This window comes from Pyxicephalus adspersus, chromosome 10, assembly GCF_032062135.1.
Source record: "Pyxicephalus adspersus chromosome 10, UCB_Pads_2.0, whole genome shotgun sequence".
In the NCBI taxonomy this organism is placed as follows: Eukaryota; Metazoa; Chordata; class Amphibia; order Anura; family Pyxicephalidae; genus Pyxicephalus; species Pyxicephalus adspersus.
In genome coordinates, this window is record NC_092867.1 from 12,419,276 (window position 1) to 12,442,013 (window position 22,738).

At 36.7% G+C, this 22,738-nt stretch overlaps 1 protein-coding gene across 1 annotated transcript in view; it reads right to left on the reverse strand.

Annotated features, from left to right (window-relative positions):
• The window catches only part of ADAM12 (ADAM metallopeptidase domain 12), a 303,151-nt gene that overhangs the window by 129,091 nt on the left and 151,322 nt on the right, over nt 1-22,738 (reverse strand). The window lies entirely within an intron of this gene.

Here is a 22,738-nt window from a genome sequence, read left to right on the forward strand (position 1 = left end):
ATTATTTCACACATTTGTTTACCAACTCAAACACTGTTAAATGATCAGAGCATAAGATTTAAATACAGGATAATCTAGGAAAAAACAATAATTTTAATGAATTATGCAGTGCTTAAATGGCATTTTACAGTGGACCCTGTGTTCTCCTATGCAAACTTTTATGTAGCAAGGTTCCCCACCACCACCACTGGTACTTTGATATTGGTTCAGTGTTTCCACATGGGGAAAAGAGAGAGTCTTCATCCCCTTTATAAACTCCAAGCCACATTTTAAACAGGACTTTTACTCTTTGCACCAGCAGGCTTAACAAGGTGGTTGGGCATTAAAGAAAAGGGGAGTATAGGTTGCATCGGCAAATCAAACGGTTATTTTACAATTAGTTTACATTAAATGCAATTTACATTAAATGCATTACAAAATGAAGACGTAGAAAAAAGCTACAATTATGATGAAAATAAATCTTTGCATGATTAAATAGGGTTTCAATACTGCCTATTTGACAAGGATGGTAAAAACATGGAAATGCTTGAGCAACCCAAACATTCAAGTTTATAACTGAAGTTAGTCCTAAAGCCTGCACAGGAATACTTCTTACTTTGCAGGGGCGGGCATAAGAAGCTGAAAAGTTTGCCACTGTAAGAGGGCCCCGGACCTCCCTCAGCCAACAGGGTCCTCATTGGGAACCCCAAATCAGTTAGGCAGCAGGGGCCCCAAATCAGATCTGCACAGGGACTAACTCTGTTGGCTATGTCTGCCACTGCTCCTGTGCATGTTTGTAAGTTTTTCCATACAAATGAAAACATGTCCAGAACAAAAATATTAAGTGTGGGTATGGGCTACCTTCCACAAACATGAACATACAGTGTGCTCAAAAGCAACATATTCAAGTATCAAAAGCAGATTCCCTTAAGCCTGTTCTGCTCCCTGTTAAAACCACTGAAAATTATTTCTGCAGGTACAGATTTTTATTTTACATATAAACAATTCTGTGACCCATTCTCACAACTGCGATGTATCGCATCCTCCACATTCAATTACCTTTAGAGTAGAAAATTTTATACACTTTCAGTCGGGGTGACCCCAGCTTGTTATCTGCTGACTGCTTTTAATAAGGGATGTAAGCTTAGAACATATGAAGTATTCCTGGGATCGCAATACTATCTTCTGGTAAAACACATATTTTCATAATAACAGGAATCTATGACATTGCATATGGAGGAGCCAGCATCTGTAAAGACTTAGAATAAAGCTGTTTAAACATTTTTTGCAGTATTATACATTTGTCACAGATTATGACAATGGCCAGCTGAGGCCATGTACAGAACATTCTCTACTCTGCATTCTCTCAACTGCCAATCATCAAAAAAGTAAGAGCAGATCTGGGCAACATATTCAATTATGGCTATTTAGGAAATACTTCCTGCCTTTAGGAAGGAGATAAGCATTGAAAGCCCCTGCATTTTTCTTGGGATAAGTGTACTTTGTGGATAAAAGGTAGAGTCTTGCATATCCTTCTTTCGTGCCTCGTAGTAATACAGAAATACTGGCAATTATTATACAGTGATTTATTGTGAACTGCATACAACAGTTTCAGTCTATTTTGGCATTATCAATGCAGTATAAAGAAACTCTAATTTTTGACTAAAGAATCTTAAAAATTGTCGTCAGCATGTTAGTGACCTTTGCAGTCAAGTGTACCTGCTACATAATGGAACACAAGACCAGAATTTTTTCCTAAAAGTACCAATAGCTACCCAGCCTAGATCTATGTAGTACTACAAAAGCTCAAACTCTACAAAAGAAAAGATATTTTTTCATATTCGCTACTATTCAATGTATACTGTATTTAACAGTTATACAGTAATACAGTTCCAGATTATCCAGAACAAAATCTTGTCCAATCATGCAATTCATCTGGCACAATACATAAAATACTTTGCGCAGGTAATTGCACTGTGGAGTACAGAAGCTGGAAATCACAAGCTTTTCTGAGGAAGACTAGAATTATGATTCAGACTAATAGAGTGGAAGACAATGAACACCACTTCAAGTGAAAGTGGTAGAAGCACGTTTCTTTTTAATATGGAACATCTGATGTCAACATACCGTAGAAGGCAATTATGAAATCCTACAATCTCCAAATTTTCCTACCTTGAAAACAGCAAAAATTCCCTATAAGGTTTTGAATGAAAAGATGCCTAACCAAAATTACACCAAAAAAAGCAAAGCATACGTACATAGGAACTTTGTTTCAAGGGAGGAAAATCTGTCGGCTATAGTGAGTCTCAAAACAGTTACATCTCTGAACTAGCTCTCAGCTTGGAACTTACAGCAATGCCTTAAGGTACAGATACAATTAAATATAAATGTGTGTCTAAAACCAAACATGACTCTGAAAGTCCAAAAATACAGAGTATGTTTGGTTGCAAAAGAAAACATTCACAAAATATGGTAAAGATAATGATTTTACTTTTGCAGACAAAGTACGTGTGCTTCAACTCAACAGATTATGATCATAAAACAAACTTTCTCATTATTGACAAGCAGAGGAGCTGTACATTACACAACCAAAAGAATACATAAAGGTGGAAATAAATTTCTTTTTTTTTTTTAAGTTACATAGTTCAGTGTTTAGAACAACACAGCCAGCAACAGCATGGAATTAAAAAAAAATGAGCAAATACTTGTTAAATGAAGGATTTGCAGAAAATTAAGCCAACCCACACCTATATTCTAAACTATTACTCAGGGGTGTCAAACTCAAATACACAGTATGCCAAAATTAAAAACTTAGACAAAGTCGCAAGCCAAACTTGAAACTGAAATAGCACCGCTACTACAAATCCCTGCGTCTATAAAATAGCCCAATGCGGGGCCACGCATAGGCAGAGAGGCCGCTGGTCTATAGATGCGAGTGATGCGGCCACTAAAATTCCCGACATTAATTGCATCTATAAAACAGTCCAATGTGGGGTCATGCATAGGCAGAGAGGCCTCTGGTTTATAGACGCGAGTGATGCCAGGAATTGCGGTAGTGGCGCAATTTAAATGCAGCGGCGGGCCAGCTGCAATTCATATTTAAGATTCCTTTTGGGACCAAAAAAAAAAAAGATGTTGCACTTTGAGAGTTTGACACCTTTGCTCTAAATGTATAGATGGAAGTGGACATATGAGTTGCTTTATATTGAGGATTTAACTACTGCTCACAAAAATGGGTACAGCATGGAACAAGCATGTTTATACTTGGAGTCTAAGATATGAGTCCTACTACCTATGTATTGAAATACACTGTGAGGAGAAAAAAAAAATCCTACTAACTATTTAAAGATTTAGGAGAACCAATGTCTCAGCCAACAACTTTACATGAAGACAACCAAGGATGAATAAAGCATAAAAAGAGTGACAAAATTATTGCCAGAACTAAGCACATTGATGTACGACACCATCATCTAAAAGATTTTGTGGAACAAAATGTGATTGTGCTTGAGTACTGTGAATATGATAAGATGACAGCACATGCTACGACAAAACCACTTCCAAAACCAAAGTTTGAAGAACAAAGTTTAGACTTGGCTCAAATATATATCCAGCACCATCTTGACTGGTAAGTTGTCATATCTGTGGCACCTTTGCAACACATTAGCAAGGACTTCAGTCACAATAATAAGCAGACATACCTGCATTGTTGGCATATAAATGATTGGTTCTAAGTCACATGACCCAAAAATGGAGAATGGTGTTTTGGGGGGCAGTTAAGCTCACGTTTGCTTAGTAAACCTTGACTCCGATACAAAACAGCAGTTTCCACCGTTTAAAAAATGCCTGACAAACTATAGTGCAATGGACATCCCACACCACTCCCCCACAAACATGCAAGAAGCACTTAGGAACTTTGCTTCATTTCAGAGAGATAATTATTTTTCATTACACTTGAAAATGAATTCCTTTTACCTGGATACATCCAAGTGTATTTAGACCCTTGGAAAAGATCTAACATTTCCATTAAGTATGAAGAGTAGTGCATATTTCTTGCAATCACCAAAATTAGGTTTAATTTTATATAAAGTGTGACAGATCAAATTTCTAGAGCAATCCACTCTACGGATGACTAATGCAAAGCTGTCTCCAGCTTTACTTTGAGCTGTCATTATATTTGGCAACTTTATCCACTGCTCACGATGGAGCTTGGCCAAATGAATCTTAGCTATCAAGTTAAAAAAAAAAAAAAAAAGGAATGACATTTCTGAATGTTTTCAAGACATGGATAATCTGAGGTTTATTATTGAAGTTTATTAAATTAGCCATTTTCATTGTTAGCATGAGCCATAAAAAGACCCAGCATTTAACCAATAGTTTTGCAATGTAAAATTACATGTACAACATAGCCTGATGATCAACCTACTTATATCAGAAAAGTAAAAAAATAAAATAAAAATGCATGCAACCACATTCTCTTTTATGTCTATATAACACTACAGTCTAGCCCAGTGATTTTCAACCACTGGTCTGTGGCACACTAGTGTGCCGTGAGAGATCTTCAGGTGTACCGTGGGAAATTATCCAATTACCATTGTCGAGTGCCTGTGCTGTAGTGACTGGCAGAGTAATGTAATACTCTTCCATGTCAGTGGGTGGCAGTAGGTAGCTCAAGCGCCTTGTTTATTTTTAGAGGCGAGAATTAGCTACAAAGTGTAATTTTGTAACACTTTTGATTTGTGGTGTGCCGCAGGATTTTTTTAATGTAAAAAATGTGCCGTGGCTCAAAAATGGTTGAAAAACACTGGTCTAGCCTATAAAAGGACATGCATTGTGGGGTAAAGTAGGTAAAGGATGTAACTTCCATAGGCAACTATAGACTTTCCCATTGTAGATGCCTAACAATAATTTTTTTTGGCCAGGCATACAAGTGGTATAAATTCAATTTAAAGCTTAGATGAACTTTCACTTTAAATAATCTAAATAATTTTCAGATGTATCAAAACAGTTTACTTTCTTCTCTAAGAAGCAGCCACAACCTTTTTCTGGCTAGCATGTTGTAGAGAAGGACTATAGCTCTTTGGAAGCAGAGGTCTTTCTGAGGGGGTTCAACAAGTCCCTTACTAAGCAAAAGGTAAAGTTCTCCATTCATCAAAGATAATGCTGCCTGCTGACTAGAAGGGGTTTGTGTTTCTACAGCATGCTGGCAGTGCACACACATTTTTATTCAGGATTAACTAATTCCTAATTAAAGCAAACTGTAAATCCCCGTACATCCAATGGACATCAGACAATTTTGTCATCATTTCCAGTGACAAATGAACAAATGAGTACTCCACATTCAGTATTGTTCTGTTATATTGGGAAGGAAGGAGGAAGAACGAGCAAGTGGCACCCTTCTGTGCTCTCCTCCATAGGAGTGAAGAAGCGATCTTCCCCAATCAGTCAGGGGACTGATGTAGATTTTTGCTCAAGACGAGCATGACTGTTTACGTCAGACGAGAATCATCTGACCTGTACATAAAGCTTACGATTTTGCACAGCTTCATTTTGATGCACCTGGCATGTTCCAGTCTTGAATCAAAACAGTCTATCAAGTATATCAATAAAATATCTAGTATAAGCTTTGTAAGTCTGGTTAGTATACTATATAATATAGTATACTGGTTAGTATACTATATAATAATAATAATAATAATAATATTTATCAGGCCAAGTGTTCCCCATGGATCCCACGTGGCTACCTTGGCCACCAGGACAATTAGGGTAAATCTCACAAATAGCAATAAAAGGCTTCAAGCTTTGCCCTACTCCTAAAATTAATGAGAGTTGTGGCTTTAGATACACCTAAATCTGCATTTGAAAACAGTGTTCATCAAACAATACAAAAGCACTTCAGAACAGCTTGTTTCTAGTGGAACAGTCATCCTCATTAAATGCAGATCTGAGACATTATTGTATGCTCTGTGAGACTGAGACAGTTTTACATCTGAATAAAATGTGCTTTTTGGTCACATAGACAGTTTAGATGGAAAAAAGTATTTGGAATACTGAACATTATTGGTCAACCAGAGCTTGATTAAAGGAGTTTGTCAGGAAATTTGTTCAGTATATAGTTTTGTCCTTATGTCCCAAATGTGTTTTTACATTCCACAATAAAAAACAATTTTGAGAACACACCACAACATTGCTTGTAAGAGAATATAAAAAAAAAAACAAAAACAATAAAAATAGAAGCCTGAACAGCAAAAACATAAATTCAACAAAGGTCAGTTTGGATCTCAGCGCTGACTGTGAGCTCTGTCCAATGCACTGGGTCAAAGCTGCGGCACCTGAATGTGATTCTTGGAGAGCCTACTTTGTCTTTTTTATAATGGAAATGCTTAGGAAATAATAAAATGCTCCCCCCTCCCCCCTAAAAAGAAAAGGTTGTTTTACTTCTATATGCTATAGATTCACTTTGAGGATCATATATAGACATATCACTACTAAGCTTGATCATTAATTCAGTTAGCTTGCACACTGTTTAGAATAAAAAGGTATACCATACAGTAAGAACTTTTATGGCATTCAGTGGACACAAATAAATAATGAAATAGAGGTTTATACAGGGGAAAACTGAAGAATGGAGTGCGCTACAAAAAATGGAGGGAAGGAATTTGAGCAATTAGTTAGCTCACCTGGTCGTCGTCTCCACGTTGTCTCTAGGCTATATGAGCTACTCACACAAAATCCTGAGGCTATAGCCCCTATATACACCAGATACTGGGAGAGGGATTTGACCGGCCCCATAACTGGAGAGGACTGGGAAACTTTATTTACCCTCACACACAAGATGGCATTGACTTGTAAGGCCCAGGAAGTTAACTATAAAATCTTGTCTAGGTGGTATTGTTGTCCAGTGGATCTGCATAGAATTTCTCCCACAAACTCGGACCGCTGTTGGCGATGTTTGTTGCATAGGGGGACAATGCTTCATATTTGGTGGGAATGCTTAAAGATATATCGTTTCTGGGATCTGATTATTTAGATATTTAATGACTGCTATGGTTCTACAGTACCATATTCCCCCAACGTTGCTCTTTTATCTATGATACCGGGCTCGCTTAAAAGTTTTAAAAAGAGGTGCCCTACGGCATTTTCTTGCAGCAGCTAGGGTCTTTATCCCGAGATTATGGAGGCAGCCTGTTGCTCCTTCTTTAGCTGACTGGGTATCCGAATTAGAAAAAAATGCATCATATGGAAATGCTAGTAGCGGAAGATGATGATAGGTTGGAACAATTTAAAATAGTTTGGTCTGCGTGGGATTGGTTTATGGAATCTCCCCGATTCCAATTGCACTTATAATAATAATCTCGTATATCTGTTCGAGCGCTTTTTCTCTAATTTTGTATTAAGAGTTTTTTCATATTTTCTAAAACCTTGGGTGGTGTACATTTTCTTTTCCCTCCCCTTCCCAACCCCCCTTCTCGGGCTGTAATGTTCTTCTTTTTTTTTTTCTTATAGTTTATTGTTTTTTATTTTTCCTTGTTAAAAGACGTTTACACGAAAATATAGTGATGTAATGCGGCTTAAGATTGCCAGAATATTACTTATGTTATATCTCTTTATGAGTGTTTTTATTCATTTCTGTATAATTGTATTGCTTTGTTTTACTCTGGTTCATGCAGGTTTTGACAGATTATTGCTCTATATCAGTGTATATGCCATTTTAAGAAGTTTATTTTATGGTCATGTGAAACTAATGCCGCTACGTGTTAATAAGATTCAGTGTCTTCTGCTTTATTGTTTTTATGTATATTTATTTTTCTTTGAAAACTTAATAAAACTGATTGACACAAAAAATGGAGGGAAAATGAAAAGGAGGGAAAATGATAATGGGAACTCACCTGGCAATTAAACTCCCTAAGAAAAGTCTTAAAGAGGACCTAAACTCAAAAACTAAAAAAAAAAACACCAGGGGGCAATACTAATTGACGTCCCTTTGGTCAAAAAAACTAACTCCCTGACTCCTTGTGGCTTTTTGTTTAAGCTCTAAACTATATGGCACATGCTCCAAGTAGTTTAAAGCTTGGCTTTGTGTGCAGGGTTGCCATACACAGAGCTAGCTGCTGCCAGGGACAATATATCTCCTGCACATGGGCAGGGGTTACATCATCCAATGAGGAGGATTGCCACCTTAACAGAAGTCCACCATTCTTGATCTGTCATCGGTGCAGAGCGACTGTACACAGGTAAGTATGTGACATAATCTGATTATGGCTGAAGCTCACCCCCACCAAGTTTGCTTTAATAGAAGAAGGTTTTGTAAGTGGTCATGCAAACACAGTATAGGTGCCCAGACAGTGTTCTTATTTGGTCACATAGGAAAGGGATGGCAAGTTACAAAAGAAAGTCAATAAAACTTTGAGTGAAGATAATGCCTAGTTAATTCTAGTATGGTATATAGTATTAATTATCAATATAATAACTCTCAATTATAATAAAATAAATATTAAAAACAATACGTAACAAATGTTAATCACACATTAGGTTATATACAGCTTGCAATCCAACAACCTATTTTTTTTTTAATTTAAATATGAAAGAGGTATTGTTTCTATCAGGTTTTTATTACTGAATGTGACCCAAACATTTAGATTTGCCCTCACTTCTTGTTTATCTTATACCCATACAAGGAATAGTTTTACAGATGGCAAAAAAATATTGGAGAATTGACTTTTGTCATGCACTTCACCACAAATGAGAATCTATGCTCTATATGGCATAGATGGGCAGAGCCAGCGATGGGGTGAGTGTGTAAGATGCTTGCTGGGGTCCCAAACAGGGCAAACCAAAATATCAAAACCAGGCCAACTCAACCCCAATTATTCCACCCAGTGTGATCTGCAGATTAAACTTTCAGTTATAGCACGGAAACAATAGAATAGCGTCAGAACAAATTAAAATACTTTGGGGTCTAATTCAGACCCATAGTCTGTAAGATTTACATCATAACAGTTTTTACAATAGTTTACTTTTAACATGTCATGGCAGAGCACTGTAAACAGGGTTTTATATATGCCGAAAGTGTCAATAGTCAATGATTTTACCATGTGTAATAATAAGTGCCAACTGGAAGAAATAGAACATTTCAGTCACATCCCCAAAAAAAAAAAAAAAAAAAAAAAGGAAAGAGGGAGAGAAAGAAAAACAGACAAAACACAACAGAAAGAAAATAAAAAAACACAAACAAATGAATATGTTTAATCCACTTTGTAAATGAAACAAAATATGCATAACTGAGCCACGTCTAGTAAAACGCAGATGTTAGGCATGTGGCTTTCTGTTTGCATTTTGATTTCTGGAAATGACTAAACAGATACTGGCCACCCTTGAGTAAAGATGACTAAATTACTTCTAAACGACTGAAGCGTCAAGAGCCCATAAGAGGAGTTATTAGTTACAGAGCGTATTGGGGATCATGGTAGAGGCGTAGGGATTGCAGTGCGGGCTCGCAAAAAAATTATGATTCATCTTTTAGGCCTAAGCCGGAAATCTATTAGGCTTCACTTCTTTCCTTGCAATACTTTGCCTCTTCATCACCACCATTACACTGTTCATACATAATAGATAAGGATATAGATTTGGAGAAGGAATAGTTCTGTTTATCATATGCACAGGCCGCAAGATATGAATAGCTTTTAGCCACACTCAAAAATGCTTTGCAGAGATAAATTCCTCTACGGACAAAACCCTTTCAGAGATAAAAGTCATTCAACATTCTAAGAGGGACATTTTAAACACAAAGTATGTACACAAAACACACCTCTTCCACACTCTTCTGACCCATTATGTGTACTTTAACAAATTGTCAAATCCACTTTTGACCATTTCAACACTTCCTTTATTTAATACCGGCTTTTCCAAAAAAAATATAGTAACTTGGAGCATGTATGAATAGATTAAAGTCTGGTAAGTAAACTGTACCTTTTTAGAGGTCTAAATTAGACCAAAAAGGTCAGCCAGAGAAAACAGAAATAATAAGATCGGTTTCCCAAAAAAATTAGTATTCCCCATAGGATAGTTGTTTTTTTTTTACTGCATACATATTCACCCAAAAATGTATTTCTATACCAGCTTTTTAGCCTGTAGCACATCTAAAAGCCTATCACAGTGGACAATTATGGCTATCACTTTTTTTACTTCTGTTACTGGAAAAAAAGGAAGCCCTTAATGTGACACTGAACTGTGTTACTATGGGGTCAAATAGCACAGGTCTTAGCTGGAGAATCTTAAATGAAAACTTCAACTGAGCATTTTGGGACTCTACCCCAGTGGCAGTGAACCAAGAAGACGTTTAGTCTCCCTATAATGCTAATATTTTATTATACCATATCAAAGGTTTACAATAACACTTCATGTATTGTTAAACCCTTCACAATTACGTATTTCTCAGTTTTACATGAGGTTCAAATTGACAGAATGGACAGACTTTTATAAGATTTGATGGATTGACTACTATGGAAGAAGAAGAGGAAAGTGCAGGCCACATCCAAAGGAAGGATGGGGGAAAACTTTCAAATTAATGTCATTTTATTACATTTAAATACTTTTATTATATTATTATTACATAGTATTTATAAAGTGCCAACATATTACACAGTGCTTTACTATGTCAATAGTCATGTCACTAACTGTCCCTCAAAGGGGCCCACAATCTAATATCCGTACCATAGTCATATGTCTTTTACACAGTCAAAGCTCAATTTTGAGGGGAAGCCAATCTACCTAACTGCATGCTTTGCATATGGGTGGAAACCGCGGTGCCCGGAGGAATCCCACGCAAAACTGTGGAGAACCTGCAAACTCCATGCAGATAGTGTCCTTCCTAGGATATGAACCTGGGACCTAGCGCTGCAAAGGAAGGAGAGTGCTAACCACTGAGCCATTGTGCTGCCCCTGAAAATGTGACAAAATCATAAAAGGTGACAATGCATTACCAGTTGTACTATACTAAAGAAGAACTTCACTTAGACGTATAAAGTAACCACATGATGATTAATGTTTTCATGTGTTCATTAAAAAGTAATTAACAGTTAATAAATTTAGTGTGACAACTAAAATCTGTTTTATACTACAGATGCCAAAATTATAGCTGGGTTCAACAAAGGAATACTTCCTGTTTGGGTTGAGGCATAGTGGGGCAACTAGGCAGGCCTATAGACTTATGATGGGTTCAAAGTGGATACATGAGGTGTAACCTTGTTCAACAATATTCCAATAAGTAGACAAAAATCTACAATACAGGGCAGCCAGGTCACAAAAGTATACACATCATTTTTTCATATTTTGCAACAGATACTATAGTTCCTTTAAACTGTTGTATGTAAAAGTCAGTCTGGCACACATGCACTAAGTTTATTTTGTTGTCTCGGGTAAACCTAAAGAACATGGTTTTTAATACTATAAGCAATCAATGTCAAAAGTGTTTACCTAACTCCTCTAATGAGAACTTCTGGCATTGATTATATGTTTCCAGCTGGTTAAGGTCTAAGACTGGCTGCTGGCACAATACCATCCCATAAGCTTAGGATATTGCTTCTATAGTACAGGTATGTCTAAGGTGTAACTAAAGTAACCTCGCCCCAGGGCTGGAATAGGACAAGAATTTGACATGTGTACAGTGACTGTCTGACATCATTCTTGGATCCATACTTGTAGATTCATGAACGACGAAAGACAAACAACCGCAACGCAAGTGAAGGGGAGAAAGCACAGTGGGGTGTTGCTCACCCCCCCTCCATAGAGCAGAACGGCGCTGGATGTACAGCACTCATTCATTCATCATTCAGTCTTTTGTCGTTAGAAAGGATCATGAAAGTTCCTTTCCAATTACACAAATCCAACATATGTACATAGCCTTATTCAAAACTACGGGCTTTTGAAAAGGCGTGGGCAGGCCTGCATTAGATTTCCATTGGCTAAAAATTGGACTACATGGGAGTTTACTGTCCTCCAAGGATGCAAACACCTGAGGGGATAGATGGGTCAGGTTTGTGTGTTTACAGAGATAGGGCTGGAGCTGAAGTGTGTTGTTAAACTACTGAACTTGCCCTTCAAATATAACATATCTCTGCAAATTGTAATATCTCTGAAAACGTAGTATCGTTTATGTGGATTTTATTTTGTATACTAATTTATGGTTTTAAATGTACAAAACAGCTACATGTTTTAGCTTGCTCTGTGCAAAAGCTACTTCATCCTCAAAAAATATATAATTGTGTCTTTTACAATCATTTTTTTTCTTTTTTGAAAAAGGCAGAGTCACTTAAAAAAAAATCAGATCAATGATACACATAATTAATGTTCACTGTTTTCAATTTCTCTTTTCCTCAATGTATAATTTTATCAGGACAAATGGCACAGATTTCGCTGACATTTGAACTTCCCCCTATGTGTCCCTCCAGATTTAATTGGCCTAATTTATTTTAATGTATTTTTTTTCACTTGCAGCAGGCTGACAGATTTGGGTCTCCCTTAGGTCCGCAAGTTGTTGGATCGGTTAGTTCCACTTAATGATGATGTATCTGTCGGGAGGAAGTCTTGACTTGTCATTGTGGATGGGGAAGAGAAAGGCCCTTATTAATTAGTACTGTGCTCTCTTTTTTTTTTTGTGTCGAGCTGATGTTCTACTTGAAGACGTGTTCAGACAAACCATAATGGTCCTTGAGAGAGAAAATTGCATGTTGATAGTGAGCAGTTGATATCTCCAGCCTAATGTAATTGAATTCTTGGCAAGGGGAGCTTAAAAAGCTATTTAAGCCATGACATGGAAGATTCCTGAGTGAATTGATATGGCTATCCATGTGCTTAAAGGAGTCCATGAAGTGTGTACATGAAGGAGACAGCCTATTTTCCAGTTTACTGGGTAGGTAGCTCCCAGAAGTAAGTTAGATGCTATTTAACTCAATTTTCATTTAAGCCAAAGCTCAACTTTGTTGATTTTTTTTTATGGGGAAAATGCTCAAAATACACCAAATGTGTCTTTGTATGTTTTTTTAAACGCATTCTGTATGGTGTGCAACTGTTTGGACACAGTATAGTCATGCACAGTAGAACTCTCATAAATGGAACCACAACTATTTGCTTACTCCTGAATATGCACGAATCAAGCCTAGCACAAATTAAACCATGCTCTAGAATAACCTTAAGGATAAGTTTATCATTTTAAAAAAATTCCCAGCCACTCACCCTTGGACCATTAAAACGTCTAAGCTGACCACTTCACCCTTAAGTGCCTATTTGCCTCAAATAACAGCAGCTACCCATGCCTATTTATTGGCAGTAAGAATATCTAGTGCAGTCTTTCTAGGCTGGCTTCCTTAGCCTTGAATTAGATATACAATGGTGTACAGCAAGAACCATAAGTAGCCATTTTTTTAAAATAGTTGGGGCATACTAGTGTAAAGTACAGGGAATTCTCTGCTAAGTCTAGTCAAGAGAGCTAGGGTTGGGGTTTATTTATTAAAGTGGTAAGCTAGTCATTTATATATAAACCTTAATAATTAACTTTTCCCATATATTTATTTTTTTGTTATTATTGACCTACTTTTTAATTGATTGACCTAATTTTAGTTGACTGTGCTAGAAATCTAGTGCTGTTCTGTACTCGGCAGTGTTATCTAAAGTAATGTTTCCCTGTCCAGTTCCATCAGAGAAAAAGAAGGGGTGTTTTAATGTCTTAATCCTCCCTGTCCTAGGTTGACAGCATTGTTTCACCAATGAGAGTTGTTACCCCAGAAAAGAAAAAAAAACTGTCAGGATGTCAGAAAAAAATAAGGGAAGAAAATCCTAAAAGAAAAGAAAATGCAACCACCACATCTAAGAGATTGTAAGTTGCAATGTATTTAATTTTTGTTCTTCGGTTGCACTACACTGTGGGGTCCATTCACAAAGCAATGAATCCGACATTCATCGCAATATTCCCAGGTATAGAATCTTCCAGGTCCATGTGTTTTAATGGCAATAATTGACTTGAATTGACCACCAAGGAATCTTTCAGTGTCAAATTCACTGCTATAAAAATAGACCCCTTTAGGTCCAAAAGAACAAAAAAAAACAAACAGTCGCTTCCTGGTCAAACTGAATATCAGAAACCAAGTATGCCTGAAACCTAATTTATGGTAACGCTAAAGTGTAAAAACCTAATGAGTAAAAGTTAAAAAGTAAAACAACCAGATACAAGAAAATATTCTTTATTGGACTCATAAAGCATCCATTGCCAGGAAAATACCAAGAAACTTGCTTCAAGGTAGTCTCGAGATGATACTGCACTCCAGAGAAACACCAAATTTTTCCAGAGGTATCAGACCGTTGCTGGCGGTGTCAGACAGAGAAAAGTACGCTGCTACACGTAGTTTGGCATTGCCCCCTCTTGCGAAATTTCTGGGTCACTGTTCGGACTATTGTGCAACAGATGTCAGACCAAGATTTCCCTGATGACCCGGCTTTTTTCCTTCTTCAACATAATTTATTTTCACGGAAGGCATACAAAAGCTCGGTCATCAGGACACCTTATTGTGGCTGCCATTTCTTATATTGCTGCTTGCTGGTGAAACCCGGCTCCACCCACAATTGGATCATGGCTCGGTAGAGTCAATGAAATCCATCATATGGAGGATCTTACCTTCTCTATGAGGGGCACTGGCAGGAAAGTGGCTCATACATGGTACTACTGGTCACAATTTATGCTTACTACCGAATACCGAGATCTTGCTTCCTTTAATTGAAATCTACGTATGGTTTTCACACTCACAATTTCCCCTATGGGAGCGATCCCCCCTACTTGGTGAACTTTTCCGTCCACTCTTCCTCCCGTCCCTTTTCCCTTGTGTCCCAACCCCCCCACCATATCATTCTGTTGTATTATTTAATTACAGTGCTTTTCTTTTTCTTTTTATTATTAAAAAGCACTTTCATATAGTCTTATTGTATTGTTACACCACGTGTGCACTACTATGGTTGGAATATTCCTTTTATGGTTGTCATGTTAGTATTTGTCTGTATATTTTGTTTTATTCCAATCCTGAGATATCCTGTTCCTCCTTCCCTGTTTTTATTGTACCCCGTTGAAAATTTTAAATAAGGAACGTTTTAAAAAAAAGTAAAACAACATTCTCCTTAGTAGAGAAAAGGAAATGTTCCAATCTCCTATACCTAAAATACTACAATGCTTTTTTTTTTTTGGTGTGTAAATTAACAATACTTTTGATATGCTTTAAAGGAGCGGAATGATTAAAATTATGGAGCACAAACCATATGAAAAATGACAATGCAACCTCCATAAATAGCTTGCCAGCATTTACTATATCCATGGTGATTGTTGTAATTATTTTTTCAGATATGTTGTCAAGGTCTGAACCTAATTAGTGCATATTTTGCCTTGACAGAAGTAAGTGCTCATCTGTGTTTTCATATATTTAAGTAAAAAATTATTGATGCCCATATTTCATTTGCAAAAACCAATCTTACAGTTGGCAACATAGCTGAACTAACAGCTTTTCTTTGACAATTAGAATTGAACGCTAACATATTGCAAAACATTTTGCTGCTTTCGGTGAACAGAATAGATTCTGCCATTTCCAATGCAAATAAATTATTGATGTACACGCATGGTGGTATTTTGCATTAAAAGAGAAAAGCATTAAAGCCAAGAAATAATAAATTCTTTATTGGTATGAATGATAACTATTCATTTGAATCCTCTAGTTTTTGTCAACAGCAGTCAACTTCACCCTTTAAACAACAGCTGTGGCACACATGGTCATACCAGACCAATTTATATCATCATATACTAGACATTTACAAGTACTGTTGGACAGTAATGTAAATGAATGCCAAATGGTTGTGCAAAAAAAAAAAATCTTAGTTGGGTAGTAATGTTGGCACAACTTTGTAAAAAGAATATAGATACAGTAATATGTTAAGTAAAGTAATAGTAAAGTGTTAAGTGATCCTTTTTCCTGTGCCAGAACTATTACGTGTTCCATGTTAGTTTGATGAGATAATGTGTTACTCTTTGAAAGTACAGTACATTTTCCATGGTGCAGGAGGAAAGGGTGACACATTAGCTGCTGGGCTTATTCACAAGAGCAAAAAATTAAAACACGTGTACCTGAGGTGAGAGCTCCAGATCTCCAACTAATCATGTGGTCACTAAGCCAGTTCACCTTACATGTAGGTGCAAGTTCTCCTTGCAAATTCACAAATGCCCTTATACATTATTACATAATGCTATAGAATTAAGCGATTCAGGCCGAGAAGAGCAAACATCTACTAATTAATATTATAATAAAAACTAAAGTCCCACTTTAAAAACTGGCAACCAGGTAGGTGTTTTTTGCAAAAAGGGATAAGCGACAAGCCTTCTTCAATAACTATTCTTTCCTGCCTGATCACTGCCCAGCTGTCAAATTTTGCTAAACTGCGCACAGGCAGCTCAGCGTTTTTGGCCAAGGATACCTAGCAATCCCGACTTCCATTTTTGGGTGCCGGAACTTAATAAACTTCTGCGCAGATAAGTCATTCCAATGGCCAAAGTTTTGAATGCGGAAGGGAGGGAGGTAGAATTTGGCAGTTTCTGAACGCAACTGGGATAGCCAGGTATCGACTGGGGTTAGTCTGTCAGAGCAGCTTGTTTCTGCATTTAATTATCTGTGTACTGTGCATTTGGCACATGTGTTTGCTTATAATAAAATATAAATTAAACTGAGCAACGTATTTATTAAAAAAAAAAAAAAAAAAAACTAAATTAATAAGTGTTGTAGAATAAACCAACACATATTGATGCTGCTAAACTTGACCTATACTACAATGAATCTAAAATGGCTTAGCATTGGAGTATGGCTACAGAGCTTATATTCTCCATATTGAGATATGATCAGTCATACATACTCTTCAATATATCCCTGATGTTGGTTAGCATAAACAAAGAGCAAGCTTGCTTTATAACATTATCAATGCACTTTGCGTGACATCATCATGTTAAATACTTGATGATGTCATCCTACATCCAAGCACATAGAAGCCAAGATAAGCCCTTACTTACTTGCAGTAAAAATAACCTGGCAAAGACAGGCAATAATTATTTTTTTTAAAAAAAGAGCAACTCTTCAGAAATAGCAGCACCTTCCAAATAAACTAGCAGTAACCACAGAAAATGTGACACCTGCATGATGTCTGCACTGTTCAACTTCTACATGCTTCCCTAGGAACAGTTATTCTATCTATAACATAAAACTAAGCTGTGTTTTCCTTAACAGATCTCCATTTTCTTTTCTTTGTAAAGCACACTAGAACAACACACACAAATCAAATAATGAAATATCACAAAAGAAATCTCGGCAACCACCTGTAGCTAAAACAAAATCTACCAAAAGGTAAGATAAACAAAAAAAGTCAATTTCGGAGAACCCAAAGCTCGTAGCAAGGAAGCATTACAGATATTTAATATCTGAGATTGTTTGGACAAATAAAAGTCTTTAAACAGATGACAGAATTCTGGGAAAGGCATCAGTGAGCAGTCCTGCCATCTGCCTGCTGGACACTAGATGAGTATACAGAAAAATGCAATCCAGCAAAATTTCTATTACCAAGCAAATATTGAGAGTCATAACATATGCGGCTAACATTGTTTGACCTTAAAAGTGCAGTTTATTTTTATAACAACATATATTATCTTGAGCTGTGGCTCCAGACTCTGGTCTTTTCCAGCTGTTTTTATGCCTGAAGGTTAAGGCTAGACTGCTTAATCCCAGGACGTCAGTAACATGAAACATAAAAAGACTCCGTAGGGGACAGCTGGGTGATGTAATGCGCCCCTCACAATGTACGATTCCAGAAGACAGGCAATTTTCGTTTGAATTCATTTGCACCCTGCACACATCAACACGATGCAGAGCCTTCACAAACATTCGAGATTTGCTCTGAGGCTTTCCTTTTATTATTCAAAAGGAAAAAAGGATAGAGAAAAAAAGCTTGATTTGCAGAGGTGACTTAATATTTTTTTTATTGAGCTGGCCAATGTTTTACCTAAGAATGCAATAAACAAAATCAAAGTACCAAAAGGGACTGCTAATGCTTGGCAATGATTTGTATTGGTCAGGTTTCCCTCACACCGTATGATATATCATCAGGAGCAGCTTAGAAAGCAAATTTAGCGCATGTGTAGAAGGACTTTTAATTATGTCTTTTTAATCTGACTGTATTAAATCTATCTTCACCCAACCACCACCACCGCAAGGCTAAATCAATTTAAAAGCAGCTTGAAGCAGGTCAAGTGCAGGTCAGATGCACATGTCGAACTGTGAAAGCTCTTAGTAGAGTTAAAAACAAAAAAATATTAAAAAAAAAAAAAAAAAAAGTTTTTCATAAATTTCTCACACCAATAATATTTCTTGGAACAAAAATCATTGAACTTTGAATATCAGGGAGGCTTATCCTTCAGAAGTGTGCCACACTTACATTCCTACAGTAAAGAATATAGTTTATCTCTCACTTCTAAGGCTCTGCTTCTGAACAGGATATGACCTGATAATATTCAATATGGCTACATCAAGTACTAGCTGTACTGTACAAATAGAAGAGATGTTTTTTTGGTACATAAATAGCATTACTTTGGGACAAATTCATATAAATATATGGGCAATATGAACTAGAATACCAGGTTTTGATGGTATTTTATGCCATACCGTAATTCCAATTATATGTACAGGTAGTCCTCGGGTTACATATGAGATAGGGACTGCAGGATTGTTCTTAAGTTGAATTTGTATGTAAGTTTGAACAGGTACATTATTGTAAAAAATGCAATTAGGACAGATGTTTGACTCAACATATTATTAGACGGCGTGGTGTCAGTTACTGTATAAAATCCTCACTGTAAGTTAATCACAAACTAAGCAAAAAAAAAATCTTTATGGAGCCTGGACATTCATAAACTTCTGGAGCAAGTCGTTTTATGATATGCAAAAAGAAATATGCCTTGGTCAATAAAGAGTTACAAGAGGCTGCAGAAAGAGCTCACCCCCAGAAGATCACCACCCCCTGGTATCTAGGAGGTGTCCTATGTCGGATGTCCTTAACCCAGGGACTACCTGCACAGCTAAAACCCTTTTATTATTATTTTGGATGGAAACTGGAATGTTAAATTGAAAACCTCATGTTCAATATCTTTTTGCCACGAGTCCCACTGGAGAGCCTTGCCTTTACCTCCTTCCTTTATGCATAGCAGGAAGTACAAATTAATCTTTTTAAATTTAGGGGAAATCCTTTTCCTTATCCATCCTCTTGGACAATAAAAATCTGCTAGGCAATTGTCCCTAAGAACTAGTGAGCTCACTGGATTTCAACTGTTTTGGATTCCACCATATTTGCAGACTTAGTAATAAGAGTCACCCGAAATGCAGAAAGGGGGAATGAAACGTTTCTGCTTTAGATATCCTTGTATATAAAAACTGTAGTTTAGAACCCAATTTGCTTACCTAAACTTGCATATAGGCTGGCTACTTTATTATACCCCACTGTCCTGCTCTAAAATGTGACATATTGTTATGCAGAGGAGAGATGCAAGGGAATGTGAGCACAATATTGTTTTTTGTCTGCAGTGCCTGGTCATATGATTGGTAATATCAAATCACAAAGTATGGGGGTACATCAGAGGTTCTGCTAAGGATCATTGTCTATGGTTAACATTCAACTGTAATGAATTGCTTCAAGGAGCTTTATTGGGTCAAACACAGAATTTTACCTTATTAGTTAATGTTACATAAATTATCTGTATAATACAAGGCATGATCAGGGAAAACAGAGGGATCAAAATTAGTACAGTTTTTTTTATTTGCATTGATATGACATTATCATACTGAAAAGCACTGGCTTTTTTTTTTTTTTACACACTTCCATTGTATGGTACTAAGCTGTTTTAGATTGATAAACTCAGAATTGTACATAAGACATGTCTTCAAAAGGCTTAGGCTATGTACACATGTTGGAATTTTGTTGTTGGAAAGGATCTTTCACGTGACTGAAAGATGCATGAACAAGTGCTGTACATACAGCTCTGTTCTGCTCTATGGAGAGGGGAGAACGAGAGAGCAACACCCCACTGCACGCTCCCCGCTTCACTTGCATTGCAGTGTTTTGTTGCTAGTCGTTCCTTGATCCACCAGGACAGATCTATGAACGACATTGGAATGGCCACTGTACACAGGTCAGATTCTTGCCCAATACGAGCCCTGAAGCGATAATCATTTGACGTGTGTACGTAGCCTTATTGATGCCCTCTGAATGATTGATCTCTTTCCACAGATCTAATGTCTCCTGTCTTATTCTCCTTCTCCTCGCTATGCTTCCATGATAATATGGCAGACAGTAAGCCTATCAAAATGCAAGGCCCGCAACTGAAGTGTGAAGGATGGTGTACACCAATAAAACAGCCAAATAATCAATAGTAAAATGTTCAATGCACTGTTAAAATTTCCCAATTTCCTAATTGGAGTTGAACACCCCATAAGAAAAGGTTATTGAAAAAAAATATATAACTGCAATTGCTGCTCTTTTCACATTTAAAATATGTATGTAACATGTAAAGTTGCATTACCATACACTAGGGCACAGTATTATGCATACTTTAGCACCCTTTACATATACTCTTATCTGCTGGACTAGCAAACATTTTAATGCCAGACAATTTGGCTCCAAAATGACAACACATCAAGCTCTTGACAGTTTCATGGATTTACATCCCCTTAGTAACTTCTCTGGGATACGCTTTAGGATTTGGCACATGAAAGTGCTTCACTCTCTTAAGCACTCTTTTCCATAACACACTACCGATCCAGGAAATCACACAGGAGATGAACCCCTATTAATCTGCCAAACGGTTGTTCTGTTGTTTGGCCCTGTTACTGGGCTGCTGTCAAAGAATGCTGATATCATGGAAGTATTGGAATAAGTGCTAAAAGGTATACTCCAGGCCGACATAAATATGCAGCACAAAAACTGACAACAGGGGACCTGTGCTATGATGCCCTATTATATATATGATGACATATCATGTTATCTTAGTATTTGCCTTGTAAGCCAGGCTGTCCAGTTATCTACTGCCTTTCTTTAATCCACAACTTGATTGGCATAAAAGCAGTGTTTCCTGGGCAGAATAATACTAAACTTAACTATGGGAAAAAAAGAAATTCCATTTCAACAATGTTCAGACAAGTAGACTAAACTTAAGGCATATCATTTTACAATCACTTTTTTCCCTTAAATTGTCATCTAAGTGGTAGACAAGATTGAAAAGTTAAAAGGGCTCTCTAGTTTAAACAACCAGTAACCCCACCTTCATAAAGATGAAGTATATATCATGTTTAACGTCTCAATGTGTGCACATATCTATATAAGGTAATTAACTTATAGATTCAGGCAACATTTTTTTTAATTTAGATACATTATGATTTATTTCAACAAGAATATAAAAAAAAATTGAATTAATTTAAAAGTTTTCAGCAGATACCAGCACTACAGCTATGGTTGACACTGGCACTGGTGTCTACTATTTAAAAAAAACAACAACAAAAAAAACTTTGCTTTAGAGTTCCAACGCAGAATTTTTCTAAAAATACCAAACAAAAATGACATAGTGAAAAATTATGGGACCTGTAAAGGAATATTTTGTCCCACAACAGGCAATCTCTTTAAACAAGTGATTCCGGTAGCTCCTAAGCAGACTTCCGCACCTGCCAAGAGGTAGTTGGGCATCAGCTGTGCCAGGTTCCTTCTCTAGACTATATGTTCAACGGCCTTTATAAATCAGAGCTCACAGAGGGCCACTTCAGGAAAGTCCAATATTTTGTTCTATGCCATTCTTGGGTTAGGTAGGTACATACTTATTTAATATAGATAATTCTTCATCAACATCTAACCAACACACATAAACTCATGTATGTATCATCATAGAGAAATGTAACTCCATCTTTAAGGGGCAGCCTTTTAAGGTAAAAATGCTAGTTAAGGATGATCATTGGTCAGCTTTGGTCAAGCAATGACGATTGTAGGTATGTCACTTACTATTATCTTTGGTCTATATAGGTTATAGAGCGAGATGTCCGCAGCCAGTCTCAAAAGGACCATTTAAGGCGAGATGTCGGCAGATCCAGTCTTTTTGAGACTGGCTGCTGACATTTCGCTCCACAACCTATACAGACCAACGATAATAGTAAGTGCCATACCTTCTTTTACTATTAGTAAAAGCCATACCTTCTTTCCCTTTTTTTTACTATATGCATGATCTAATAATCTGAATAAATCCACTACTCATCTTTTTCTTTTATACAGTCTATAAAGTTACAAGTCTTCACTATACACCAACAACCAACTTGTAAGTAAAAGTTCTTTTACCTGCCTTAACCTAGAACCCCCCTTTTTTTTTGGGGGGGGGGTAAAAAATTTATAGTAAAATCTTTTTTGAATTTTATTAGAGACCTTTCTAATGATATTATCTTTTCTCCATTAGTGGTCTGTATGTAGGTTGATATACTTTATTAGCGATGTGTATATCAACAGCCATTGGTTAATCAATATTGTAAAGTCTTTAATCTTTATTATTTTTTTTTTCAACCTAGTTTACACCATTTAGCCCTAATTAACACCATAATATGATAATTTCCAAACAGTAATGTGGATATTCCAGAACCTATAAGCTCTAACGCACTTTTTAATTTTG